The sequence below is a fragment of the Podarcis bocagei genome, assembly GCF_964188305.1.
Source record: "Podarcis bocagei genome assembly, chromosome: 4".
Classification (NCBI taxonomy): domain Eukaryota; kingdom Metazoa; phylum Chordata; class Lepidosauria; order Squamata; family Lacertidae; genus Podarcis; species Podarcis bocagei.
The window spans coordinates 75,220,707-75,235,406 of NC_138128.1; the positions used below are offsets into that span (position 1 = coordinate 75,220,707).

Genomic DNA, 14,700 nt, shown 5'->3' on the forward strand with positions numbered 1-14,700 from the left:
GTCTACGTCAGCTGAGGCAGTTGCAAGCCAAGCTGAGGAGCGTGTGATGGCGTTTCTGGCTGAGAATGTAAGTGCTGATTTGAGGCCTATAGTTCTGGATGCAAGGAAGCCGGAGGTCGCTTGGCTAGCTCTACAGGAAGTGTGCAACGCTGGGGGCGGAAGCAAGGGCCGGGAGATGGCTGCATCAGAACAGGGGAGGCCAGAGGGCACTAACCACCTTCGTGGAAGCCGGTGCACAGCTGGGAAAGGCTGTGGGACCCCAGAGGGGGGCAAAGAGACTTTTACTACTGCTGCTGTTGCTGCCAGTTTCGCAGGGTCTGAAAGCTGCGCTGGTGATGCAACGTGTCTGCGTGAGGAGCTTGGAGAGAGGCAAGCTGCTGGGAGCCCTTTACCTACCACTGGGGGTGCAGGAAAGCGTCCTGGGAGCCCTGAAAGCAGTGGGGGGGCGGTGAGCTGTAAAAGCACAGAAAAGCCTCTTTTTCCAAAGGCTGCCAAGAGTTGTTTGCGTCGTAAGTCGAAGCCTGGGAAACAGGACACTGCTAGATGCGTCAAGGTCAGCCATCTGCTGCAGAGGGAGATAACGGCTGCAGAGTTGTCTGGGAACTCTGAGATAAGTCCAGTCTTCGGAGCAACGCAGGATGTTGCGGTTTCGGACGCTGCCAAGGACAGAGGCAGCGGGACGTTTGTTGCTGCCATGGCAACTTTGAAAAACAAAGACAGCCGTGGGACAAGGGCAGAGCAAAGTTTTGTTATTGACTCTGCTGCTAATTGCGATTTGATTCCAGAGACATCTGCTGGGAAGCTGCGGAACTGCAGGGCCGGGACTGAAGTGCCGGGACTGAAGTGTTGTCTTTTATCTGTATCAGCTCTAATGAAGCAGGGATACAATGCTCGTTTTGAAAATGACACCTGTTCCATTTTCAGAGGAGGGAGACAACTGGTCAACGTGCAGAGGGAGAACAATGTCTTTGTTCTGGAGACACCTCTGGAGGGTTGTGGGAATGCTGGAAAAGCACAGGTGCAGTGTGCTAAGGTTCCCAGTCATGTGCAAAAGTTGCACAGGTGCACAAAAGGGTGTAAAATCACACAAGGTGGGAGGTCCCAAGGGTGCAGGGCATGCAAAGGTGCAAAGGTGCTTGGTTTTCCCGGGTTTGGGAGGGTAACCAAAGAGCCCTTTGAGCTGGTTCACACAGATCTGTCAGGACCCAAGAGGTCTGAGAGTCTGGGTGGGGCCAGGTATGTGCTGTCGCTGACAGGTGACCACAGCCAGGTTGGCTGGTGTTTCTCTCTCAAATCACAGGGGGAGGTGGCGCAACTGATCCAAGACTGGGTTGCGGAGGTGGAACGAAGTTTCTCCACCAGGGTGCAAGGGTTCAAGAGCGACCGAGGGTCACAGTTTACTGGGTCCGCTCTGGAGGAGTTTTTCAAGGAAAAGGGAATGCGTCACCAAGTGACGGGTGCAAAGTCTCCTCAAGGGGAGGAGAGGGAGGAAGTGGCTGATCCCGGTGATGGGGACCAGGTCCAGAATCAGGGTTCAGATCCCGGTGATGGGGACCAGGTCCAGGGTCAGGGGTCAGGGCAGGTTTGGGCATCTCCAAGGGTTGTGAAAGGAATGTCCAGGTGTGAGGCTTCATCTCCGGTAAACGTAATGGAGAAAGCTCACGGACGGGTTGTCAAGTCAGAGGGGGAAGAGTCTGACGGAGAAGACACAACTGCTGGCCCAAGTGGGTCAGAAGGGTTTCAGGTCACGGGTGCGTGGAAAAGTGTCGCACAGTGTGATTCTGGGAGTGTTGAAGGGGTTCAACAATTGCCTGGGATAGATGCCAGTGGGAGGCAAAAGGCAATGGGAGGTGAGTTGAACTCAAAGAGGTCTGTAAATAGGGGTTCACAGTTTCCCTCAGGGTTCGAGACGAGAGGGGGTGTTATGGGTTTCAGAACTCACAGGGTTAAAGAGTTCTGTGGTGACGTCTCTTACCTGAGGCGTGGTTAGAATCTCTTTGGGAGTGGCTTGACTCCGAGAGTTTCTTTCTGGTTTCACTTTTACGGAGAGAGGACGCAAGATGGGTCAGTTCTCGCCAGGTTGATTTAAGAGCTATTAAACTTCATGATTAAAGGCTAAGAAGATAAGGAACGCCTGTGTGTTTGGATTTATTACCACAAGCTGCAATTGCTTCACCGCTGTGTTTACTCTGCTAACGGCAAGAGGCAGAGGCCGGAAGGACTTTTGTATCAGATGAACAGGCAGCAGAGCTGCACAGGGAAACGTGCCAGGCTCCATGTTTGTTTTCCTTGGCACTCAAGGCACTATGGCCTCTGCGTTGCCATAGGCGGGGGGAGCAAAGACTTTCGCCCCCCGCCCGCCTTCAGAAGAGGTCCAGGACCTCTTCTGAAGGCTGGCGGGGGGCGAAAGTCTTTGTCCCCCCTGCCTGCCTTCCCAGGGGCTTTTAAATCGCCCCGGACAGCGGAGAAGTCCTCCGCTGTCCCGGGGCGATTTTAAAATGCCGCCCGCCAGCATTTTAAGATCGCCCGGACAGGGGAGAAGTCCTCCGCTGTCCCGGGGTTTTTTAAAATGCTGGGGGTGGGAAGAAAAGCCCTTGTCCCCCCCAGGCTTCAGAAGAGGTCCGGGGACAGACTGTCCCCGGACCTGGTCTGAAGGCGGTTTCCCTAGGAACGCATTAATTGATTTTCAATGCATTCCTATGGGAAACCGTGCATCGCAAAACGAAAAACTCGCAAGACGAAGAGACTTGCGGAACGAATTAATTTCGTCTTGCGAGGCACCACTGTAGATTATTAGTAGTGTTACATTAGGTTTAGGTGAGCCGCAAGAGAAGGTGCCCCAAGCGGTGTTCCAAGAAGCACTGGAGGAAATCCCTAGATAAAGAGTGATTTTCTCAACATGCATTAGGAACATAACCAGCTGCCTCAATTTTAATTTTCAACATTAGACTTTGCATATGGTTTATTTCATCTCATGAGAAACCAGCTACTAAACAGGTCCTGTTGGACGTACATGGACCCATAATATTAACATTAATAATCTGCTCACTTGCACATCTAATTCTCAGTGCTTCTTGAAGTGCCCAAAGCCAGTCTTAATTTGCTATTTATATCAGGAACAGAACAATCAAGGAAAAGGGGCCATTGTTTTGTTTTTATTTAGCAAAGAGCACATAATTCTGTAGGACATTGATTAAGCTTAATGGCCCATCATCTGTCCAGGAAGGAAATTGTTATAGGTGTAGCAAGCACCTTGACCATCTAGAGAGGCCTTAGCAAATGGAAAGAACCTGACAGAGACTGTTAATTAAGTCTTTCCATTTTTAAAATACTTTCTGCTTGCATAGGAAATAGAGATGCAGTAGCCTTGCCTTCCTAACTGAGGTTTGCTATTTGGGACAAAATATCCATAGCAAAATAAACAAGAGTCTATTTTCTTCACTGCGTGTCCTTCATCATTGTTCCGTGGGACATCTAGAACCTCAGGAAAAATGGGGAAATAAGTTACATTGAATAATGAGTTGGTTTGTTACCACTGATGTTTATTTACTCAGCAATAGAATATATGTGCATGCCTGATTAGGAAGGAAGGTAGTTATAAAGTGGATTCACATTGATGCTTCTCAAGGGCAAATTCCAAAAGAAATCTCCTAATCCTCCTCTCTCTTAAGGTATTCAGCATTCCAGTTATGATGAAGTAGGTTGTCTTTGTTATGGAGTGAGTCATAGTTCCTCAACTTCAGCAGTGTCAACACAGTCTTAGTAGTAGAGCCAACCTAATGCATATTTAAGAACACACATTAGTTGGTAGAAGGTGATTCATTCCAGTAGATTCAGCGTGTATTCTAATAAAACACCAAATGACAGCGAAAAGCAGAAATATTGAGAGAGACATGCAAATAAATTCATTCACTTAATATAGAATTCCTTTGTAATAGAGTGTTACATCTTTGGGTCACCTTTTAGTGATCCAATTGCCTAGCTAAACTGGGTTCACAGAAACAACCCTTAAACATTATGGCAATTCAAAGTAGAGTTTTGTCTCTTTATCAGTTTCTGAATCTCAGTCAGGTGTACCATGTCCCAGCTTTGTCCAAAGGATGAAACTGTAGGGAGACAAGCCTTTTTATAACACTAGATCAGAGTGGGTCAGGTGGTGCTCTTGATTCCTATAAAAGCTTCCTGGTTAAGATGGCTCACTTATTTGAGCAATTAGAGGATTCTATTCATGTTCTTTGTGTTGGCAACAACACATGCTTTGCATTTAGTGGATTCCAAGTTCAGTCACTAGAATATCCAGTTAGAAAGACTGAATTGACAGGAAAGACACCTCTGCCTGAGACTATGGAGCACTGCTGCTTGTCAGTGTATATAATACTGGGCTAAACCTAGTATAAGCATCCTCTTTGCTTTCCCTACATATTTGTCTGTCCCTGCCTACAGCTGGGCAGGAACTGAGTCTGACAAGTGGCTACTGAATTATTGCCTGAAACAAAAGCAAATGTGGGAGTTTCTCCCCACATCACAGAATTTTTTAGCAAAATACTTTTGCTAAGATTGACAGTAGGTTGGTCCAGATGACCTGTGCTTTGGCTTAATTCGTCTTGATTTCTTTGCACAAAGGTTGCATGGTGGTTAGACTATATCTAGCCTTTATTGAGCATTTGTTCCAAATAGTTTACAGGCTAGTTGTATGGCAATGAGCATTTATCCTGTTTGGCTTTTGGGATCTTCACATTAATCATGCATTCATCCCACACTTTTCAGAGCATTTCCCTGTCACTTTCCTAACTATAAAAAGTTCGTGTTATTTTTAAAGTGGATTTTCTGTGCTAGGGTGACAGTGTGCTTTATTCCACTTCAATTGTTCAAAGCTAAATTTCTGATATGTAATTGAATCCCTCTCACAATATAATGACAATTTGGAGGCACCCAGTAATAGTTGGAGGCACCCCACACATCTGTAGTACAACTGAAAGAAAGATGAACAGAAATGATATTGCAACAAGATGCCCAAGATGTATTTTATAGGATATTAAAAGTTCAAAGGACAGCATAAGTTTGAAAAATATCATTTTATCACATGGAAGCACTACAGTATTGCCCCAGGACAAATCAATGGTTCTTGGAGTCAGATAAGGAATAATATATGTGCTTTCTTGCCAAGGGTCCAGGGGCTCATTGTTGAAGTTCCAGTTTTGAAGGCATATTTGGACAAGTTCAGAGGACGTAATTAAATAGATTTTCTGTCCCTGAGCTACATGTCCCCATCAAATTAATCTGATGCTAATGAAGTTTATGGACCATCTTCTCCAAGATGTCTACAAAATAGCGGGAAATAAATTAGCCAAATTGGAATGATAATGGTTTGATGGAAGTGCCTTTTACTCTGCTGGAACCAATTCTGCATTAGTTCAGATCAATGAGACAAGGGCAACTGCCAGATCATCAACTGCCACAATACACTTAATACACTATAACGTCCTCTTCATACTATGAAAAGTGTTTGACGCCTCCTCTTTATGCACACAGTACAACCATCAGAAATTGATTTCCAAAAGCTCTGGGAATCTGCATCTTTGTGATAACATATACATTGCAGAGTAAGGTCATCAATCCACAGTATAAAGGTTTACTCAAGGTCCAAAGAATGCCAGCTGTCACTGTTTTTAAAAAGTCGCAAGACATCATGGTTGACTAGCAATTTTGTTGTGTTCTGATCTGATGCTTGCTCTCGCAGAGAAAATGGCAAGGCTAGAAAGCTGGAGGCAGGTCAGAAGTTGCAGGACCATGGATAGCGCAGAGTGAGCAATTTGCTCTGAAAAAAGTTGAGGGCTGCTTAACCTTTTAAAGCCCAGGCCTCTAGCTTCAATGCCTTTTGGAGAACTTTGGAGCCTTAAAGGGCTAACCCTTTGGCTTGCAAATGCATATTTTCCCTCCATTTTGTACCCCCCCCTTTCTGGTATACTTTCTGTGCTGCTGGACCAAGGACATGGTACCATTTTAACAATCCCACACAGCTATTTCAAAAGTGGTCCTATTACATATTTGGCAGCCAACGAATTTTCTGTAATATGATGTGTGGTGTGAAGAATGCACCAGTATTTCCAAAGTTATGACCCTAAATAGGAGACAGGACCATATCCTTGAAAACAGATATAAAACACAAAGTACATACTTTTACATAGTATGTAGAAACAAATGGACCCCCCCCCCGCAAAAAGTTTGTGTACAGTAAAAAGGTAAAGGGACCCCGGACCATTAGGTCCAGTCGTGACCGACTCTGGGGTTACGGCGCTCATCTCGCTTTATTGGCTGAGGGAGCCGGTGTACAACTTCCGGGTCATGTGGCCAGCATGACTAAGCCGCTTCTGGCGAACCAGAGCAGTGCACGGAAACACCGTTTACCTTCCCGCTGGAGTGGTACCTATTTATCTACTTGCACTTTGACGTGCTTTTGAACTGCTAGGTTGGCAGGAGCAGGGACCGAGCAACGGGAGCTCACCCTGTCATGGGGATTCAGACTGCCGACCTTCTGATCAGCAAGTCCTAGGCTCTGTGGTTTAACCCACAGCGCCACCAACGTCCCTTTTGTGTACAGTACATGCAGTCATATTGCATATTGAAGTATGTGAAGGTACAAGATTTACATAATATAAAGAAATGGTTAATAAACAAAAACTTAAAACTAGGACAATTTTTTTTTTAAGTAGAAGATCCTATTTCTGGTGTGTGTGTATGGGGGGGGGGGGACCAGAGCAGGCAGTTTAGACAACTGACAGCTTAAAACTATATCCAATCAGTTGAGCCAATTTTTTTTCTAGGCTACAGTCTGGGTGGCAAAAAATAATGTAAGATAACAGATTTTGGAAATGATTGACAAATGGTATTCATTTTGATTTCAGACATCCATTCCTTCTCATTCTTGTTAACTGCAATTCTTCAGGGCCCCTTTTTATACAAATATATTTCCATGTAAGAAGGTGCAAAATTAGCTTATTTCCTGATTTCTCTGAAGGCAAGGTGTTTCTTTTGTTGAGCTAGCAGCTACTTACACATCTGTGAGCTTAGATGAATAAAATGGAGGGGGGCATGGAGAGATGACTGAAGCTTGAGTCAACCAAAAGTTCTTTCATGGTGGCATAAATTCTTTTTTAAAAAATCCTGCTGCAGCAGTGGCAGAAATAAATACATATTTTTCTTTCTCTACTATGCATCTCCAAAGTGCTGTCCAGAAGTGATGTTTCATTTGGTGAACAGTCAGGTGAATACAGGGTGTTTCTGTCTGGAGGTTGAGTCATCAATATCATCCTGCAATTTCTCTGTTTTGTAGAGAAACCCAATCACATTCAACTTGTTTGGGGTGCTGGAATGGAAATTTTTGCCTGGTAGTATTGGTGGAGAGGTAAGGAGTAATAATTTATGAACTGGACCCCAGTCCATTGTGGCTGTTCAAATTAATTCAGGAAAAGCTGAGTTGGTTTATGCATCTCTTAAAGAAGAACAGAATGATGGGTGGCCTTGAGATTACAGATGTTCAGGCTGTGCTAAAAAGAAGCAAATTTTGATCCAGAATTCTTCAGCCATATAATGTTCTATTTACAACCTTCAATATGCGGTGAAAATGAGATTAAAAGTAAGTAAATATGAAATACTTAAGCAAGTACGTACTTAGACCACCGGTCCATCTCAGGTAGGGTATACCCTTTTGCATCCTAATTCTGCTGGCACTCTTATTATTTTATTTTAAGAAAGCCCAGAAAACAAAAACAGCTATAATAATAATAGACAATAAAAGTTGCTCATAAGAATTGTTCATTGTTTGTAGTTAACAAATAGCAGAAAATATGGACAGCTACTACTGTACTGCCTCAATAAGATCCAGCATTTACCAAGTATTTTAATGGCTGCTTTGTCAACTGTTTCTAGCATGTTGCTTTGGAAGGGCCAGTGAGCATAACAGTACCCAAGGTCACATGAAGGGTGCAGTTGCTTCACTAAGGCTGCTATCATAACCCCAGTTACCTGGAACTAAGCCCCACTGAATTAAATAGCATTTACTTCTGAGTACACATGATTAGGATTGTGCTGTAAAGTTGTGATCCTGTGCACACTTATTTCAGACAGTTCCTTCCAGTGCATTCCCAAGAGACTCTCAATTGCTTAGTGTATAATCACACGGATGGCGCTGTGGTCTAAACCGCAGAGCCTAGGGCTTGCTGATCAGAAGGTCGCCGATTTGAATTCCTGCTACGGGGTGAGCTCCCATCGCTCAGTCCCTGCTCCTGCCAACCTAGCAGTTTGAAAGCACGTCAAAGTGCAAGTAGTTACCGTATTTTTCGCTCTATAAGACGCACCAGACCACAAGACACACCTAGTTTTTGGTGGAGGAAAACAAGTAAAAAAGTATTCTGAATCTCAGAAGCCAGAACAGCAAGAGGGATTGCTGTGCAGTGAAAGCAGCATTTTATATTTTTCAGTAAGTGGAGAAATGATAGGAAATGTCTATAGAAATACATCATTGTGAAATATACTATATTCAAAAGATGTGTGTGCTCTCCCTTCTGATTTTCTTCCGTCTTTTCATCCATCCTGCATAAATATGGACGCTCTCCTCTGGTATATTTCATTGAGTTGTTTTATAGAAGTGGCTTGTGGAATACTCTTGACTTCAGCTTTGAATAATATGCAGAATGGTTCAGGAAAACATTTCATTTTTACTAATTGGAATGAATTCAGTCAGGGGTTCAGGGAGGGAAATGTACCATGGATCTTTTTCTCTTGAGGCGATATCACCATAAATGGCTGGATCTAGAAGCAATTCACAAATTATGAATTGTGAGAGCAGATTAATGCTACACTGTGCTGTCGATTATTGACAAGTAAATAGTTCCTGGCCTGGAAACCCCCTGATGCCAAATAGGGCCATCCAAATGCTTCCAAAAGGGAGCTGTTAAACTGGAAACACCTTGATTCAGAATCAGTGTGTGTGAAAATTGAAATGATGCAATCATTTCCATGTATCATATGAGAATGGAAACAAACTACAGATAACGAGCATTACACTGAGCAGCTTAAAATTATTTAAGGAGTTACTGTTGGCATGTTGAAATAGGAAATATTGCCTTGCAGAATTAAAGTACAGCTGTGTTGAAGTGTGAGCAGGATACTTTAAAAGAGATTTGTTTGTTTATTAAAAATACAATGAACAATGAAGTTATATAACTTGAAGTTCAACCATTGATTGATAATGCTATGTTAGGAAAATGCAAAGAGAAATTTATAGTTATTGTAAATTTAAGAGAAAGGATATTTCAAGTTAATTTACTAGTTAAAAAAATACCCTTTTGTGAAATTATTTTATTTTTGTAGAAGCCTTGGACTAGACATAAATCCCCAGTGGCTGGTTATAAAAGTTGAAAATAAAACTGATGATGGGTTTTACCTTATTGCAGAATGTAATAGCTTGCACTGGGGTTATTTTATGTGTAAATACATTCTGTTCAATGCCATTTGGATTGCCTGTAATTTGTGGCTAATATAGTTTTACATATATTCTAATGAACTGTATTGCCATCTTGCTGTGAGAGGTCATCTCTTCAATGTCTGTTAAGGATTTAAAACTGTCTGGGTTTTTAAAAAATCTATTTTGCAGTGCATCCTGGCTTCCCTGGAAGAATATTACACCTGAGAGATATTGGGATAATTTGTTTTGGTTAATAAATTCTTTGGATAGTTGTGGAATTTTGACTATACTTGATTGTCTTTGCTTGTCGCCCCTGAAACATGTTTATTTATGTATAAACTGTTCTTCCTTTTCAGAGGTTTGGAGCTATTTAAGTAGTTAAAATAAACTACAGTTTAAAGTAAAATATGGTTTAATGTAATGTGTGAACCAGGCCACTGAAAACTGAGCATTTGACTGACCTCATTCTGGACATTGGTATTAAAATCTTTGCCACATACAGCTTGGGAAAGTGGATTGTCGCATCTTCCTTATTTTAGCAAGCCCTTTATAACGTAATTATTAAGTTCAATAATATTTTGTGGGCAATATTCCATGTTCATTCCTAATTTCAGATTTGGATGCATCTTGCAACACCAGATTTTATGTTTGTATTTGTAAATTTAAAACTACGCCACTTTTTATTTTTAAAATGCCACCATTTTCCATTTTTAAATCTTTGGTATTCTAGTAATTTCACATATTTAGAGAATAATAATAATAATAATAATAATAATAATAATAATAATAATACAGGCTCTCCATTATGAAACACAGGTTGTGTTACTTTTGTTTTGCCACTGCTGCTATATTCAACACAAGATTATTGTTGATCATTGAGGTTCATATTTAAATAGCTGCTTAAAGCTTCAGTCCTAATTATGTAAGTCGGACTTCCTTCTGAACTAGCGTGCATAGAATTTACGCTATCTATCTGTGGTCCGATATACTAGCCTTCCCCAACTGGGTGTCCCCCAAATGTTTTGGAAAACAGCTCCCATTATCTATGACCACTGGGCATGCTGACCACTGTGTTTTAGGCAAATGCAACAGAATATTTGCAGACTTACTATGTATTTCTTTTGCTATGTCCATCTTACTTTAATTTCCAGTCAGTGTCAAAGTTACAGAAAGCACATATCGTTACCCAGGTGTTCTGAGAAGGAACACTGTAAAGTACAAAAAAAGATTTTCAATACTTGTGGCAGGGAAAAATGTGACCAACAAACCAATTTTAGAGTTTAGCTACACTTGGTAAATTTGGAAGCCTTGTAAATCTAGAGTAAGTGGGGATAGCATTGGGCTCACTAATTTGCAAACAAGACTAGAGTGGCTCCAGGGATTTCTTTGAATGGGACTAAAATAAGTGGCTTTCCTAGTCATTAAGTTTACAAGCCTTTGCAAATCAATAGACCAGTCTGTTACGAAACAAATGACTGTCTTTAAAAAGCAAAAAGCGGGGATTTCACCACAGTGATCCAGGCAGTAACTAAGGTAACTAGGAAGTATTAAATCAGCATATTTAATTTCAGACTTTAAGGTTAGAGACATTGGGCTCTGGTAATAAGCCAAATCAGAGGAAAAATAATAGAATCACAGTGGATAGACTCTAGAAATATTTCTTCCCTAGTTCCATGCCATATTTGTTTCCTCGCACTTAAGCCTGTCTTATCTATATCCACAAGAAGAGAATAGCACTTAACAGGTTACCCCATGCAAACTATGTTGGCTAGATTATGGAAAGGAATAAATATACCTAATAGGAAATAGGTAAGTGTGTAACTGTTGATCAGCTAACTTTTGATACAGTTTAACTGGTGGAAATTCCATATAAAGCTAGTTGGACAAATGTGGGAATGTTTTATGAGTTATCCAGGAACCCAAAATGATCACTCAAGGGATTTAAAAATCAATTACCTTCCACAACTCTAGCATTCAAATAAGCCATTTTTCATCAAGCCAAACCTTAATATATACTAGAAAAGTCATTAGTACACCATTGTTCATTCTTCAAGATCACTTCTATCATATGCCCAGATGTATTTGGAGCATATGCTCCAATATTGATTGCAAATTCAATTTAAGGCAAATCTCTTCTGTCAAGATTTCAGTTGACAATATCGTTCTCAGTATTTTCTGTCCCTGCTTTTATGCTGTTGCTGATGCTAGTAATATATTGTTTTTCAAATTATTTTGGGCTTTTGTGTTGCAGTGTAAACCAATGAAAGCATCAGGAAAGCAGCATATAAGCATTTTATTAAAGTACCACTCAGTATATAGTTACCTCTGAGAAACACCTGGGACAGTCTGAACATACTTCCAGGTTTCCTAAGCTTATAGACTATAATGAGAGGCAAAAACTCCCCTTGGTATTGTAACTGTGGCATGTTGAATATCTCTTTAATGAGCCTGTAATGGAACATTTCATTTCCCCCTTTGATACTTGCCTGGTGTGATTTAGTCCCACTGGGCATGGCTCTACTTCATTTTATATCTGGGTCAGGCATGTTGGGATTGAGTAGAAGGCTGTCTAAGCTGCTTTGCTTAGCTGCCATATAGATTTCTGTGTATTGTTCTGAAGAAAAAGGAAGTTGCCTTTGAACCTGCCTGTCCCTGCTGAGTGTTCACATGAGAGTAGAATCTTTCACAACATGGACTCCTGAGTGCATAGTTCACCCCTGGTACGAGGGTGAGCAGATGCAGATCAGAACAGGGCTCCTTCACCTTTAATAAGTCGTCTTCCCATGTTATGCTGAACACAGGTACAAACTGTCCCCATCCATGTTTGTGTGAAAGAGTGCACACTTGTGGATTAATCCAGCTCAGCTACAGTGTACACAGATACAAGACTCTACACTCATTGTACAGCTCAACTATTGTGTACATATACATTGTATGCTTGTTGAATGTAATGTGTGAATGCCCCTGGAGTTGTATAGAAGAGGGAATTTCAGAGGGTGCAGCTTGCATAATGAGCTATACTTGATGAAATTCTGTCTTTTCAAACCAACTGCTAAAGGTGTAGCAATCCTCTCCTCTTTTTCATCTGGTCACCTTAACTGGATCTTGGAGGCAAATAATAAATATATGGTATCCGAAGGCCTGTCTTCTATTTTGGTCTCCAGCACACCAAACAGAACTGATGCCTAAGATAAAGCCAATTTGGATCAAATTTATAGGCTACAGGCATACCCTCCAACATTTCTCCAATGAAAATAGGGACGTCCGATTCCATAATGATAATTTTACTGTTTTTACACCACCCATCTTACTGGGTTGCCCCAGCCACTCTGGGCAGCTTCTAACATATATAAAAACATAATAAACTATTAAACATTTTTTAAAAACCCTATGCAGGATTGCCCTCAGATGGCTCGGGGGTTAGATAATTCCATACCCTCCAACATTTCTCCCATGAAAATAGGGGCCTCCTAAGGAAAAGTGGGACATTCTGGGATCAAATTGGAAACCGGGACGGCTTCTTTAAATCAGGGATGTCTCTGGAAAATAGGGACACTTGGAGGGTCTGCGAAGGTGATAGCTTGGTAACCTTCACCATTCTCTAGCAACAGTCCAGTGATGTAATAATGATTCATAATAGCTAAAGACATCTACTACTGTCCCCAGCCAGTTGATGTGCCATTAGAGATGTTATCTCATATCCTGAAAACAAATGAAGATGTGGTCTCTTACCTGGCTCCCAAACCTTAATATAAGTTGGGGAGAAGTGCTATGGAGATCTTTAAATGCTCACAGGATAGGCAAGCACCATACAGAGACTCTAAATTATGGTGACCGTGTTGCTGATGGTGAGAGGGAGTTTAAACTTGGAGCAAGAAGGAGGGAACTGTGGAGGAAAACAGAAACTGAAAGGTCAGCAAGAATGATTTCTTGATAGTTTTGTGCAATTTCAACCTTGTTTTGGGAGCTTTTGGAACAACATCCTCTCATTTAGCATTCCTTTTGTCTTCCATGGTTTGACAGTAACTCTAACAAATGTAGTGCTTTTTTTTAGTCACAGTATCTAACAATTAGTTAGCCGGTGGCAACATACACTTCCCATAGGATGTTGCTTCTCATTCCCAACTAGAGTAAGATGATGACTAAAGATGACAGATCTATTAATTATCTATGCATGTTTGGTTGTTTTCTTCAGCCTTAAGGATTCCACTTAATGCAGATCATATGGAAACTGCCGGAAGGATTGTGGTGTCCGTGTATGACAGTTAGGAGTGAAGCTCTCCCTTCCAAAGGACACCTGTGTAGTTTGTGTGCACCTCTCACAGGCAATCTTAAATAATTTGTAGAAGCAGGGATGTGTGAAAGTGCCTTAGTCTATTCTGACATCCATTCGCACTTGTAATGTGGTATTTTCCATTCTGTTGCGATTGGTTTATTTTGCATAAGTCTTTCTTCCATTTTGTCATCTGCTTATGGGGACTTCCGACAGGTTTGCTCACAAGGGTCATAGGAACGTGCAAGCCCACTCACCAGCCCCAGCCCCTCTCAATTAAGTAGACTGCTATTTGTGGGTTTAAATAAACACTCTCCTGTTCCTGTTTTCATCCTGATACACATCCAGCCTTGTGTTAAAGGCACTAGTAGTAAACAGTGGGGAAGCTGGCATGGAGCTGAAGTAAGATAGATGCATCCTTCCTATTGTATAGTAAGTCAGATTTCAGTGACCTGAAGCAAGATTGTCCTTTTCTGAGAAAATTGGAAAAGCAGAAAATGGTTTAGGGAGCAGAGGAAGGTTATCTGATTAGAACACCTCTGAATGACAGCAGCTTTTGAGTGGAATATAAAATAATTATCTCATTTGTGGTCAGTTCAGATTGCATATTGTTTGTTCTCTCTGGGAGACTGGGTGACCTTTATTTTATGCATGTATTTCATTGTTGTAGTTTTTTACTTGATATTATTTACTTGTTTGTATTTTTTTTAAAATGAAGTCCAGATCAACTCATCTTTTCATATTATTTATCACCAGTGTCACAAACACACTGCTCTTTGCTCCTCCTTCCATCTAGTGTAGGATCTTTTTAGTTTTGCCTTACTTTGTCTTCACCTTCTAGTATCCAGAAGTTTCACAGCCCTCCCAGAAAAGTGTATTCTAAACTGTCCATATTTAGGGAGATCTTTTGGATTGGGATAATTTCAAAGACTTTATTCTAGAGGCACAGATAATGAAGTCT

General features: G+C 41.5%; 1 protein-coding gene and 1 long non-coding RNA gene across 6 annotated transcripts in view; one reads left to right on the forward strand and one right to left on the reverse strand.

Annotated features, from left to right (window-relative positions):
• CTNNA3 (catenin alpha 3) overlaps positions 1–14,700 on the forward strand; it is a 559,480-nt gene that overhangs the window by 264,978 nt on the left and 279,802 nt on the right. The gene's annotated exons all lie outside the window — the stretch shown is intronic.
• On the reverse strand, positions 8,477–13,040 carry LOC308585502. Its single transcript, XR_014007442.1, has 3 exons — positions 12,903–13,040; positions 10,606–10,674; positions 8,477–8,811 (listed from the first exon to the last, which is right to left on the reverse strand). It is a non-coding gene; the product is annotated as an uncharacterized lncRNA (long non-coding RNA).